Genomic DNA, 14,338 nt, shown 5'->3' on the forward strand with positions numbered 1-14,338 from the left:
TCAGGCAATTCTCGTGCCTCAGCCTCCCAAGCAGCTGGGATTACAGGCATGCACCACCATGTCCGGCTAATTTTTGTATTTTTAGTAGAGATGGGGTTTCACCATGTTAGCCAGGCTGGTCTTGAACTCCTGGCCTCAAGAGATCCACCCATTTTGGCCTCCCTAAGTGCTGGGATTACAGGCGTGAGCCACCACACCCAGCCAAAAATGTTTATTTTCAAATGGAGAAAATGTATTAAAAGGTATGACTTTTTTCTTTATCCATTTTTGCCTCTGTCTTACTCTTTTTCTCTTTCTCACCATTTTTCTGTTTTCTTCCCTTCAACCCTTCTTCCTTTCCTTCCTCTCCACCCTTCCCATTTTTGGTTCTAGGGCACACTAAGAACAGTTGGCCTCAGCTTGGAAATTTACAGCCGGGTGGGAGGGTTGTGTGGGAAGCTTTAGGAAAGACTGGTTCACATTCATACGTTCATTTAGCAAAACAATCCCCGTTTGCCCGAAGACCTGTTCTGCCATCTGATAACCCCCCAGGGAAGCATTCTCCCTAACAGAAAAAATCTTAACTTTGCTATGCTCAGGCCAAAGCGTAATTCTCCTCACTCTCCACCCAACTCCATGCCATAGATGCCCCTAAGCCTTAGGTAACTCACTTCCCTTTTCTGAGTCGTAATAAGGTCCTGTTTTGTAAGGCTTTGGGTTTTTTTTTTCCTCTGAGACAGGGTTGCACTTTGTCGCCTAGGCTGAAGTGCAGTGGCATGATCATGGCTTACTGCAGCCTCAGACTCCTGGGCTCAAGTGATCCTCCTGCCTCAGCCTCCCCTGTAGCTGGGGCCACAGGCGTGCGCCACCATGCCCAACGAATTTTTAAAATTTTTTGTAGAGATAGGAAGTCTCAGTATGTTGTCCAGGCTGGTCTTGAACTGCTGGGCTCAAGCAATCCTCTGGCCTTGGCCTCCCAAAGTGCTGAGATCATAGGCATGAGCCACTGTGTCCTGGCTTTCATAGGGTTCTCGAGAGCAGTGAAAAAGAAAATGTCCACTAGAACCCCAAGGAGAGTGCTGGGTGTATAGTAACTGCTCAATAAGCACTCAGCTCCTGTCTTTCCTGAAAAACCCTTTCTACAAATTGAGACTATCTCTTTGCTGGCTAGAACTAGGACAGTTGAATGTCAAGTTGAGCTTCAGACATGCAGCTGGATTCTTCATATTGAAAGAAGTCAAATTTCTTTCCTGTGAGCTCTCAGAGTGGTGGAGACTCAGGTCATCTTCTCTGAATAATGAGGCTTTTCAAGAGTTTGGAAAACTGGAAGGAAACTGCGAGGAAGGAGATGGACAGAAGGAACTTAGTGGAGCCAGGACAGAAGGTGAGCAGGAGAGGAGGCCAGAAGAAAGGATGGCGTGGCAGTCAAAGCTAAGGTAAGATACTCTCTTCCATGTGTGTTTTGGGTGGTGAGAAAGGAAGGATAAAACCAGCCCTGGAAGGTTTCTTTTTCTTTTCTTTTCTTTCTTTCTTTCTTTTTTTTTTTGAGACAGAGTCTTGCTCTTGTTGCCCAGGCTGGAGTGCAGTGGCGTGATCCCAGCTCACTGCAACCTCCGCCCCCCCGGGTTCAAGTGATTCTCCTGCCTCAGCCTCCCAAGTAGCTGGGATTACAGCTGCCCACCACCACGTCCAGCTAATGTTTGTATTTTTGGTAGAGGCAGGGTTTTACCATGTTGGCCAGGCTGGTCTCAAACTCCTGACCTCAGGTGATCTGCCCGCCTTGGCCTCCCAAAGTGCTGGGATTACAGGCGTGAGCCACCTGGCCCGACCAGTTCTGGAAGGTTTCTGAGAGCAAAGCTGGCACCTGGGCCTAGAGAGCTTTCTGAAGCCTGCGTCACAGAGGAGCAGGAGCTGTGTTTTTCAAACTGCAGAAGGACTCCCACCAGTGGGTGAAATCCAGGTTGTGGGTTGTGAAAACTAGAAATAGAATAGAGTAGAAACGATAACGTTGGCCAGGGTCGGTGGCTCACGCCTGTAATCCCAGCACTTTGGGAGGCTGAGATGGAGGATCACTTGAGCCCGGAAGTTCAAGACCAACCTGAGCAACACAGTGAGACTCTATCTACAAAAAAATTTAAAAAGTAGCCAGGCGTGGTGATGTATGCTTGATGTCCCAGCTACTTGGGAGGCTGAGGTGGGAGGATCACTTGAGGCTGAGAGATTGAGGTATATTGACCCATGATCTTGCCACTGCACTCCAGCCTGGGTGACAGAGCAAAACTCTGTCTCAAAAAAAAAAAAAAAAAAAAAGGAAAGAAAAGAAAAGAAAAATAGAATAGAAAATACTAGTGCACAAGGCTGTGTCAAGGTATGCTCTTTTGTGACCTTCAATGCACACTGCTTGTGCGATTCACTTTCTCTCTCACCACGTGCTGTGCATGGGCTGCAGGCCCTGCCTTCACCCAAGTATTTTGGGGACAGGCCCCAGAAGAGGTGCAGGTGGAAGACTTTGGCCAGAGGGGCCCTTCAAAGCCTCTCGGCACCCAGCCCACCCCTCAGGGCCCGGCTCCGCCTCTTCCCTGCTGCCTTTGACCTGGGAAAACAGTGCCTGCCCAAGTAGAAAAGCGGCTCCACATTCCACATTCCCGGGGAGAAGCGGGGAGTCTGGCCCAAAGCGGGGTGTGTCTATCTCTAACTTTTTTAGTGAAACAAGGAAGGATTTTGGGCAGCAAGTCTCCGCGGATATGCCTCTTGTATCTGAGCATGGGTCTGCGTGTGTCCGCTGAGAAGCCGCTGGTGCTTCCTGAAGCCGCTGGGGCAGGATGTCCTCTGGGCCTTCGAGGAAACTTCCCAAGGGGGGGATATTTGATTCTTCCACAGCTGCCTTGGTGGATACCCACTCCTTTGCAGCCAAGACCTATCCAGGCCAGCGCCACTGAGTGTGTGTGTGAGAGAACGGAGGGTGTATGTACAGAGTGTGGATGTGTGTGGATGTGAGAGAGACTCAGAAAGAGAGGAGGGGATGGATGGGGGTGTGTTGTGTGTGTGCGTGGGCATGTGCGCGTTCACAAACGTGTCTGAAGAAAGCCTTTGCCAGGCAAAAGCAAGCAGGAAGAGCGCAAGAACCTCTCCATGTACTATATTCTCCAATGACCCTTTTAAATATATGACAAACAGTTAAAACAAAAGCCCATTTAGCTTTTATGCCTGTGATTCGTGGTATCCATTCCAGTTAATTACAGTGATTTAAAAACATCTGCATTTAATAAAGAACCTTCCTCTCCCCCATTTCTCAGCCCACCCCGCTCCCAACCCCAGTCTTTCTTCAGGCCACTGGGCTAATGCAGTAATTACATCTCCATGCCAGGCCACAGCTGAGGGATGGCAGACGGGGAGGCTTCATCAGGCGGGGAAGGCAAAGTAGGGATGGGCGGGGCGGGGAGGTAGGGCTGGGGTGGGAGAGGGAGAGAATTGGGTAGGGGGAGCTTGTAGGGCAGGGCAGGGCAGAGCTGAGTGGGGAAGGTGGGGCTGGGGGAGGGTAGGGGGCAGAGCTGGGGCCTGGGGAACTGGAGGGGGGAAACTGGGACAAAGGGAGCTGGAATGGAGGTAGCGGGAGGCTTGAGGTAGAGCTGGGTTGCGGGGAGGTTTTGGGGAGCTGAGTCAGGCCTTCTCTCTAGCAGAGGAATCCTAGATTGGGAGGATTCAAATCCAGAGACTAGGAAATGGATATATTCAAAGCCCTTTATTCATTGTGTCATAGGATTATTTCACAAAAGGGAGACTGAGGCAAGGCAAGGGACTTCACTCTTCACCCTGGGGCCCTCCCTTTGCTTCAGGAAGGAGGCTGGGAGTGGTAAAGAGAAGGGCAGGAGACCGAGAACAGAGAGGGGAGTGGAAAAGCCTCCAAACCGAGAAGCCAGTCCCAGGGCCAGAACCTTCTTTTTAAAAATGTGATGCGCTGGCCTCCGGCTCCCTCCTGCTGCCCTGGTGATGTGTTTGTGGCCCATGCTTGGGGCTGTGCTTGTCACTGGTCACATGGACTCCTCGGTGGACATCAGGAGGCTCAGTGGCCTCCTGGACACACAGCCTCGCGTGAGTCCCAGCCTGCCACGGACAAGCAGAAAGGATCCTGGCCTGGCCCCAGGGAAGGGAGTGTGGGCCACAGCCCTGCAGGGAGTCTGGCCTCGGCCAAGGGGCAGGTGGGCCTGGGGGTCTGGCTGAGGACTGCAAGGTGCCAGCCCTTTGCTCAGGAATCCCTGCTCCCACAGCTGCCGACCACGGTGCAGCGCACTGCCCACTGCCTCCCCTGGCAGGTCTCTCACCTTGCCCAAAATACCACCTTCAGTGCAGGAGTAGCTGCTGGCTGCCTGATTTCAGTGGAGGAGAAAAACTGAACACCTGATTCTACACAGCAGTTCAGGGCTTTGGGAGATATGGGAGATTTGGGGACCCTGGGAGAGGAAGAAGGATGGGCACAGCAAGGAAGAAGGAGGAGAAACCAGCTTTAGGGTCTGGAGAAGGAAGGCAAGGTCCTGGTGGCCCTGTGTGGGGGTCTTGGGGAATGACACATTCCCAACTTCAAGTGCAAGACCTCTGCTCTCAGAAAGAGGGGTGTGGGGGCCAAGGAGGAAGGAGGGAGACTGGCACTTGGGCATTACCCAGGGCTGGCATCCTTCTGGCCTCAATACCTGCAGCCAGGAAGTGACTCCTCCCTGTAACCCTGCCTGCAGCCCCCATTTCCTGATCCCAGGGATAGAGACTCCTGGCGCTGGAGGGCAGGCAGTAGGCCCCTAAAAAACCCATAAAGCTGCTTCTGGACGGGAGAAGCCTGTAGGTGGACTCTCACGCAGGAAGGGGGATGTTGATGGTGAAGAAAGAAATGACTGCACCCTGCAGTGTTGGAAGCAGGCTTTGGAGGCCAGCAGCCCGTCTGAGGACCAGCTGGGATCATGGTGGTGGTGTCCGACTGGAGAGGACCTGTGTCAGGCTGGGGCGTGCTGTTCCCAGAGGGAGAACTGTGGGGTCTCTGTGTCTCTCTCAGGTTGGAACTGAGAATGAACTTTGCTTCCTGAGGTTGCCTTTTTCCAAAGCTTCAATCTTGCTTCAACTTCTGTTCTCCACAGCCAAGAAAGACAAGATCAGAGAATGCATTCTCAGTGGGGTTCAGGTGGCCCTGCTGGGCCCCACGGCCGCCTGCTGGGACTAGGCTCAGATAAAACCCAGAGGATCAGACCACAGGAACACCATCAAAGCCAGCTACTCCCTCGTGGCTCTTCGAGAGCAGCCTGGGGGAGGGGGGACGGGTGGGGTGCACCTGCTGGAGTGCACATTCCCAGGGAGGGTGAAAGGAGACTCAAAAAAGCCAGCCTGTCAGGGGTTACTCCTTCCAGGAGAAAATAAACCTTTTTCCCTTTCTTTTATTTTCTTTCTTTTTCTTTTTTCTTTCTTTCTTTTTTTTTTTTTTTTTTTTTTGAGACAGGGTCAGTGGTGCCATCATCACAGCTCACTGTAGCCTCAGCTTCCCAGGCTCAAGCTATCCTCCCACCTTAGCCTCCCAAGTGGCTGGGGCTGCAGCTGCATGCCACCACGCCTGGCTAATTTTTAAAATATGTTTGATAGAGATGAGGTTTCACCATGTTGCTCAGGCTGGTCTCAAACTCCTGGGCTCAAGCAGTCTGCCCACCTTGGCCTCCTAAAGTGCTGGGATTGCAGGCGTGAGCCATCTTGCTCAGCTAGAAGGATATCTTTCTTCAGTTCCTTGAATGTAGGTTCGTATCCCATCCTCCTCTCTGCGCACCCTTCCCACTACCTTCCCCACACCCTGCTTCCTTTTCTTCATTCAGCATGTCCATTTGCTTGTTGTTTCTCTCCCCAAGTGGAACATGAGCTCTGAGAGGGCAGGGAATGTACACTGGCTGGGTCTGCAGCAAACGCATGACTGGGGATGTGTCACAGATGCACACAGGGGCACATGGCAACAGACGCAGCAAACTCACATTGCCCCCACACCGCAGGCTCTGCAGAGGCGTTTTGTGACGCCTAGGCAGCAGATGCGGCTCTCTGGTTTTGATTCTGAGATCCCCTTGCCCGCTGTCCATCTTAGTCCTCTTCCACCCTCCCCATCCAGGCCTCCTGCCTGCCCCTTTCTAAGCCCTTTCCTTCTGAGCAGACAGGCTTCTGCCACATCCTTCAGTTTCCCCTGCAGAGTGCCATGGATCCTCTTCTTGGAATGAATTTGGATTCCCTGCAACGTCTGCCACACCTCCCTCAGGGGCGGCGTCGCACGGCTTCACCTGTGTCTCTCTGTGGCCCATTCACGGATGGGAAGAGATGGCCTGAGCTTCCTCCCATGGGGGATTCCCAACTGACACTGTTCCCTGTCGCCTCCCCAGGTTCCAGCTCCCCTTCTTCTTTTTTTTTTTTGAAACGAAGTTTCACTCTTGTTGCCCTGGCTGGAGTGCAATGGCGTGGTCTCGGCTCACTGCAATTTTTGCCTCCCTGGTTCAAGCAGTTCCCCTGCCTTAGCCTCCCGAGGAGCTGGCACTACAGTCACACACCACCACCCCTGGATAGTTTTTTGTATTTTTACTACAGACAGGGTTTCACCATGTTGGCCAGGCTGGTCTTGAACTCCTGACCTCAGATGATCCACCTGCCTTGGCCTCCCAAAGTGCTGGGATTACAGGCATAAGCCACCACGCCCAGCCCAGCCCCCTTCTTTTGAGGAAGCTGCTACGCCATCACTGTCACCTGCTGACCCTGCCTCCCAGCGGCTGAGCAGACCTGGCTCACCTCTCACCAGCATCACATCCCCTGTGACCTCATTTTCTTGTGGGCTGCAACCCTTGACCTCCTTCTTACATTATAGCTACTTGTGTTTGTGTCTCTCTTCTCTAGGTCATCAGAATAAAAGAGACTGGGTCTTTTTCCTCCTGGTAAGTTTGAACATAATGAGGTAGGAGGTGGAACTTGACTCCAGAGGTGGGGCTCAGACACTGGAACAGATTGAGGACTAGCTAAAACCAGACCAGTCAGACATGGCCACCAGTGTGCTATGTCAGGTTCCCATTGCCATGGCAACAGCTGGGAATTACCACCTCTTTCTATGACAATGTTGATGACCCAAAAGTTACTGCTCATTCCCTAGACATTTCTGCATAAACTGCCCCTTAATCTGCATGCAATTAAAAGTGGGTATAAATATGTCTGCTAACCTGCCCTGAGTGGCAGCTCTCAGCACACTGCCTATGGGGCAGCCCTGCTCTGCAGGGGCAGTCACGGAGCTGTCACGCAGCTGTAACACTGCTGCTTCAACAAGGCCATTTTCTTCTACCCCCTGCTTGCCTTTGAATTATTTCCTGGGCAAGACCAAGAACCCTCACGGACTAAGCCCCATGTTAGAGCTCGCTTGCCCTGCGTTAGTAGGACCTTGTGCATAGTAGGTACCAAACAATGTGTTGTTGAAGTGAGTTGAATCAAATCTGCCTTTCTGGAGTTTTCCCGTTTTGGTGGTGGGAGGCTGTAGGTGGAGTTGACCTCAGAGTGTTCTGATGGGGACCTCAAGTGAGAGATGACAGTCCTGTCCAGCCCCTCACCATCAAGAAAGAGAAGGAAGAACCCTCCCGAGGAGGCAGCCTGGGTAGTGCTGTGTTTTGGCCAAGACTGTCCGTCTGCTGGAAAGGCAATGGAAAGCTTCAAACCACTTTCTTTTGGCTTCTGAACTCACCAGCTAATTGACAAATGTGCGTCCTGTGCATGAGCTGCTAAGATTTTCCATGATATCAGCAGAGCCTGGTGGATATCTGGGGTTCACCAAGAGCTGTGGGGCCCTTTGTGTCTGGGAACTCCTGGCCATTGTTAGCAGAGAGGCCCCTGGTCGCTGTTAAGGGTCCTGCTCGTTGGCAACCCATGACATACTGAGAGTCATCATTGTCCAATGCTGAGCACGTAGTGAGTCCTCAAGAAATGGTTCTTGAATGAGTGAGTGAGTGAGTGAAAGAACAAAAGAATAAAAGAACAAAGTGAGACCGTATGCTTTTTACACCAAGGTTGTAAGTTCAATCCCTAACTGTGCCAAAAAGCTTTAACTCTTTCCAGAATTAAGGCCATGCCATGTGGTCCTACGAGGGCCTTCTCTGGTTGTTTGTTAGTTCATCAGCAAATATTTATTGGGCCCCTACTAAGGCCGGGTTCTGAGCTCTAGCAAAGGGCAGGATGCACCAGCCCGGCCATCTCCATGGTGGGAAACCGTCTCTAAGCGCTGGAAGCTTATCAGCGTGGGTGGGACAGCATCCCTGGCTGTGAGAAAGGGCATCCGATTTCTTTCTTTCTTTTTTTTTTTTTGAGACGGAGTTTTGCTCTTGTTGCCCAGGCTGGAGTGCAATGGCGCGATCTCGGCTCACTGTAACCTCCGCCTCCCAGGTTCAAGCAATTCTCTCGCCTCAGCCTCCTGAGTAGCTGGGATTACAGGCATGCGCCACCATGCCTGGCTATCTTTTTTTTTTTTTTTTTTTTTTTTTGTATTTTTAGTAGAGATGGGGTTTCTCCATGTTGGTCAGGCTGGTCTCGAACTCCTGACCTCAGGTGATCCGCCCACCTCGGCCTCCCAAAGTGCTGGGATTACAGGCATGAGCCACTGAGCCCGGCCCGGGCAGCCCATTTCTCTCTTAGTAAATCACTACTGCCTGGCATCTGTTCCCCGACATTCTGAGTCCTTCCTAGTGTGATGTTCTCAAGCCTTTGCTCTCAAGACCAGGAGCCCAAATAGGAAAGAGCAGGATGGTTGGATTGGATTTCTGGCAAATTCAAGATCTCCAGGATTGATTGATTCATCTGTCCCTTCATCAATCATTTACACACGAGCCCATGGGGTCCAAACATGACGCAAATTCTTGCTGGAACACAACCTGGCCTGACCCTTCCCTGCTCTGTGCCAGGCCCGCCCTGTGAATCCCAGATATGGTTGGGCTCTGCTGATGTCATGAAAAATCTTAGCAACGTACGCCTTGTCAATTAGCCAGATAGCTGACTGCCAAGATAGGGAGGTTTGTGGTTTGACATCGTCCTTCCAGGAGACAAAGGGCCCACTCTCTGGCCACCAAGGAGTGTTCTCCCATGCTCAGCGCTGGGAGAACCCATGTCCAGGACTGTGCCAGGCAGGCCCCTCTCCAGACTCAGGGAGGCGGAGGTCTGGGAGATGCCTCTTGTCCCGGGCACCTGGGGCTTGGCTGAGCTACCTGTGTCACGGGGAGGCATGGGGGAGGCTCTCACTTTTTCACTCACACATCAGGAGTAGAAATGACAAATGGCTCCCGCTGGGAACCCTGCCTGCCATCCTGCCGGATCATTTATCTCAGCAGCAAGTGATTTGCATACCGACAGGGTGGGAACTGCCTCTCTGCTCACCCTCCATTCCTTCTCCTACCCTGTTCCCACTCCAGCTCAACTCAAAACGGGGCTGCCTGCCCCAGCAGCCACCTCGGGTGTCACCCTAAAAGTCCTTGAATGCCTCCTCCACTGAGACTGCTGAAAATGATTGCCGTCTCTCCTAAAGTCTCCTATTAAATGGTGGAAGCTGACTCTAGGGAGCAAGTCAGCCCCTTCCTGGTTGTGGGGCCAGGGAAGAGGGGCTCAGGGCAAATGACACTGTGCCCTACTATTTGGATGTGCCCATGAGCATTTGCCCAGAAGGAGGGGAGTGGGAGGTAAAGGCTGACTGCCCACCCTTGCACCAGGTATCCTCACAGGCACCATTACTCTGCTCAGCCTTCCAGCCTTGCTTTTCTTTCTTTCTTTTTTTGTTTTTTTGAAATGAGGTCTTACTCTGTTGCCCAGGCTGGAGTGCAGTGGTGCGATCATGGCTCACTGCAGCTTTGACTTCCTGGACTCAAGTGATTCTCCCACCTCAGCTTCCTGAGTAGCTGGGACTACAGGAATGTGCCAGCATGCCTGGCTAATTTTTACATATATTTTTTGTAGAGACGATGTTTCACCATGTTGCCCAGGCTGGTCTCAAATTCCTGGGATCAAGCAATCCACCTACTTTGTCCTTCCAAAATGCTGAGATTACAGGCGTGAGCCATTGCGCCCAACTCCAGTCTCATTTTTGGGGGGTGGAATGTTGTCCGAGGGCAAGCAGTGGACAGGCAGGGTTTGAATCCATTTCTCCTGACTCCAAAGCGCATCAGTACCTCCAAGTCTTCTTGTCACCAAGAGGCTGCCTGCAGCCTGGGGCACTCAGGGGAGAAAGGTCGCATGCTTAGGAAGCAGCGACCAGGTGCAGGTGCAGGGTGGTTGGAGGGTGTGGGCCGGGTGGCCTCTGTTTTCTTGCTTTCTTGTTCCCACTGCCTCTCTGTTTACTGGTGACTTCATTCCTTCACCGGTCTGGCACCGCCACATGCCAGGAGACATCCAGATCCCCTCAATTTGCAGGGCCAGCCACTCGGGGTGGCACCTGGCTGGTCTCCAGCTGAGCGATGAGTTCCAGGTTGGGGGTGTGGCCCTGGGGATGAGGGGGTAAGGCCAGTGTAGGGAGTTCCAAAGGCTGGGAGGGAGGGCAAGTCTCTCTAGGAGGCCAGGCTCAGGGGGCTGGGGTACCCCAGGGGAGAAGGGGCTGCACGGGCGACCCACTTGGGGTCTGTGCTGGTTTTGTCTAGGCCGGCCTTGCCCTCAAATCCCTTGCAAGCTGCCCTGCCTTAGAATGGAGGGAAGCCTCCTTCGACTTTACACCCAGTTAGAGCTTCAGGGGCCTTTGTGGAATTCCCTCCTCCCCAGGTCCTCTGCCCACCAGCTCTCTGAGCACTGCGCTCAGAGACCAGGCAAAGCCCTGGAGGTTTCACTCAGCCTCTAGGCACAGTGGGGCCCAAGGAAGGCTTAGCATCTATACCAAGATAACAGTCTTCATTTTTCCTGCACCATGAGAAATCAGTGTGGTACCCAGGGCAGGCAGTGAGGACGTGCAGTATCCGTAGGAAATTTACAAGCCATAATAAAACTGGCTAAAAGTTCGTCTGCTTTTTATTAACACCGTGCATCCGCAGTTCTAAACAATGTCCCTGAAAATTTTTTTGGTTGGCCTCTGTTCTAAACAATTTCTGCTTACTGTTGAGTTCTAATAATATATATGTAAGCTTCAAATTAGCACATTTTTATTACTTACTCTGATAAACATTGCATTCTTTGTGACAGTTAATTTGGAAAATGCCAGTTGCACAGTCAGCTCCCAGCACAAGGATGGCCACTGGTGTTCATTTAGAGAGCACGTTTCTAAGGTGTGGAATCATTTGAGGCCCCTCAGGTGTAGTCTATGTATCTAACCCCAGCAGAATTAAATTCTCCTTCATTAAACAGATTAGAAATGCACAATGACAGCACAGGGATTGCAACAATGAAGCAACAGAGCTGGACTTCTTTCAGCTCTGTCATTACCACAGATCCTCTTTATCTGCGATTCAAATTTAAAACAGTGAAAGAGGCCATGTGTGGTGGCTCATGCCTGTAATCCCAGCACTTTGGGAGGCTGAGGCAGGCAGATCACCTGAGGTCAGGAGTTCGAAAGCAGCCTGGGCAACATGGTGAAACCCCCGTCTCTACTAAAAATACAAACATTAGCCAGGCGTTGTGGCACACGCCTGTAATCCCAGCTACTCAGGAGGCTGAGGCAGGAGAATCACTTGAACCCAGGAGGTGGAGGTTGCAGTGAGCTGAGATTGCACCACTGCACTCCAGCCTGGACGACAAGAGTAAAACTTCATCACAAACAAACAAAGAGTAAAACAGTGTAAACTGCAAGGAGAAGTGTTTGGTAAATACAAATTTTAGTTCATACATGAAATATTTTACTGAATTTGAATAATTTTTTAACATGAAAATTTATTCTTCTATGAAAACAGTTTTAAATCATAAACCAAAAAAGAATGTCTGTTACTTTATAGCTGTATTAGTATCCTACGGCTGCTGTAACAAATTGTACCACAAACTTGGTGGCTTCAAGCAACAGAAATGTATTTATGTATTTAATACAAGGTCTTGCTCTATAGCCCAGGCTGGAGTGCAGGGGTAAGATCTTGGCTCTCTTGGGGTCAAGCGATCCTCCAGCTTCAGCCTCCCAAGTAGCTGGGACTACATGCATGCACCAACATGCCTGGCTATTTTTAAGTTTTTTGTAGAGTTGGGGTCTTACTATGTTGCCCAGGCTTGTCTTGAGCTCCTGGCCTCAAGCATTCCTCCTACCTCGGCCACAGCATAAATGTCTTATCTTACAGTTCTGGAGGCCAGAAGTCTTAAATGGGTTTCATCAGGGTGTTGGCAGGCCTGCTCTCCCCCTGTAGGCTCTTGCTAGGCATTCCTTGCCTTGTCTTTTCCAGCTTGTAGAGGCTGCACTGGGGACTTACGTGGAGTCTGTGCTGGTTTTGAGCCTGCATTCCTTGGCTCAGGGCCCCTTCCTAAATTCTCAGAGCCCTTCACTCCAATCTCTGCCTTTGTGGTTACACAGTCTCCTCTGCTCTCAAGTCTCCCTCTGTCTCCCTCTGATTAGGATCCATTTGATGACTCTTAAAGCCCACCCAGATAAACCAGGATAATCTCCCCATCTCAAGATGCTTAATTTAATCACATTTGCAAAGTCCCTCTTTCCATATAAGGTCACATTGAAAGGTTCTAGGGATTAGGACCTGGATTTTTGGGACCTCATTATTCAGCCCACCACAATTACCAAAAATCCTTTTGTTGTATGGGGAGTGGGTTAAAAATGACCTACATTGGGTATGAAATGAGGCCTGAGGCGTGGCACTGCAGAAAATGCCTGTGGACAGCAGGTTCTGTTGTAGATGAGATGACATGTGTGCCTGTGCATGTGGGGTGTGTGTGTGTGTGTGTGTGTGGTCAGTGGGCTTGATTGTGAGGTGTGCAAAGGGTGAGTGTGGGGCTATTTTGAGGGCTATAAAATGCAGTCCTCCTTCAGGGTCAAGGCTATTTACACTCAGCGTCTGTAGGGCCTTTATGTTTTGTGCTTATGAAGACTTTTCCCGGCATGCACATCACTTGTTACTACCTGACATACGCCATAATACAGACTCAGTCTGGTTCATAATTCACTGAGGGCCTGCACTCTCTTTTTTTTCTTCTTGAGACAGAGTTTCGCTCTTGTTACCCAGGCTGGAGTGCAGTGGCGTGATCTCAGCTCACTGCAACCTTTGCCTCCCGGGTTCAAGCGATTCTCCTGCCTTAGCCTCCTGAGTAGCCGGGATTACAGGTGTGTGCCACCACTGTACTTTTTGGATTTTTATTTTTTATTTTTATTTTATTTTATTTTATTTTTTTGAGATGGAGTCTCACTCTGTCACCCAGGCTGGAGTGCAGTGGCGTGATCTCTGCTCACTGCAAACGCCGTCTCCTGGGTTCACGCCATTCTGCCTCAGCCTCCCAAGTAGCTGGGACTACAGGCGCCCACCATCACGCCCAGCTAATTTTTTTTTTTTTTTTTGTATATTTAGTAGAGATGGGGTTTCACCATGTTAGCCAGGATGGTCTCGATCTCCTGACCTCATGATCTGCCCGTCTCAGCCCCTCAAAGTGCTGGGATTACAGGCGTGAGCCACCACGCCTGGCCTACTTTTTGTATTTTTAGTAGAGACGGGGGTTTCACCATGTTGGCCAGGCTGGTCTCGAACTCCTGACCTCAGGTGAACCACCTGCCTTGGCCTCCCAAAGTGCTGGGCTTACAGGTGTGAGCCACCCCGTCCAGCCTCTTCTTTTTTTTTATATTAGAAAAAAAAAACCCAGAGGGGAAAGTGCAAACACAGTCCCCCCCACCGATTATGCAGTTGAATTTCCTGCATTTGGGGAAACTGCAGGGGTCAGTACACCTGGAATGTGAGCCTAACCCTGGGAAAAGCACCTTTGTGATCATGGTGTCTCCTCTGCCAGGTAAGTATGCAGGGTGCTCTTCTAAACATGGGGACTCAGCAATGAACATGCAGACAAAATCCTTGTGCTGTGGCGTCCATGTCACATCTGTGTCTATTTGTCTCACTCATAGAATGTATGCGCCTCGAGGGCAGGCACTTTTTCTAGTTAATTAGGAGTTATCTCCCTGGAAGATTGTTGACACTTGGCAGAACTCAGTGACATTTACTAAACAGGTCCCATCGGGTCCCTCTCCGCGAGGTAAGAGTTTAGAGTTACGGTTCTCCAAGCAAAAATGTCCCAACAGGGCACATAGAGGGAGCCTCTTGTTTCTGTCTCACGTGTCCGTGTGAAGAGACCACCAAACAGGCTTTGTGTGAGCAACAAGGCCGTTTATTTCACCTGCGTGCAGGTGGGCTGAGTCCAAAAAAGGAGTCAGCAAAGGGTGGTGGAT

The 14,338-nt window shown here is 51.0% G+C and overlaps 1 pseudogene; it reads right to left on the reverse strand.

The window, feature by feature from the left end:
• Positions 1–13,760: 13,760 nt before the first annotated feature.
• On the reverse strand, positions 13,761–13,913 carry LOC115838499 (annotated as a pseudogene).
• Between the last annotated feature and the right edge of the window lie 425 nt (positions 13,914–14,338).

The sequence above is a fragment of the Nomascus leucogenys genome, chromosome 14, assembly GCF_006542625.1.
Source record: "Nomascus leucogenys isolate Asia chromosome 14, Asia_NLE_v1, whole genome shotgun sequence".
Lineage (NCBI taxonomy): Eukaryota > Metazoa > Chordata > Mammalia > Primates > Hylobatidae > Nomascus > Nomascus leucogenys.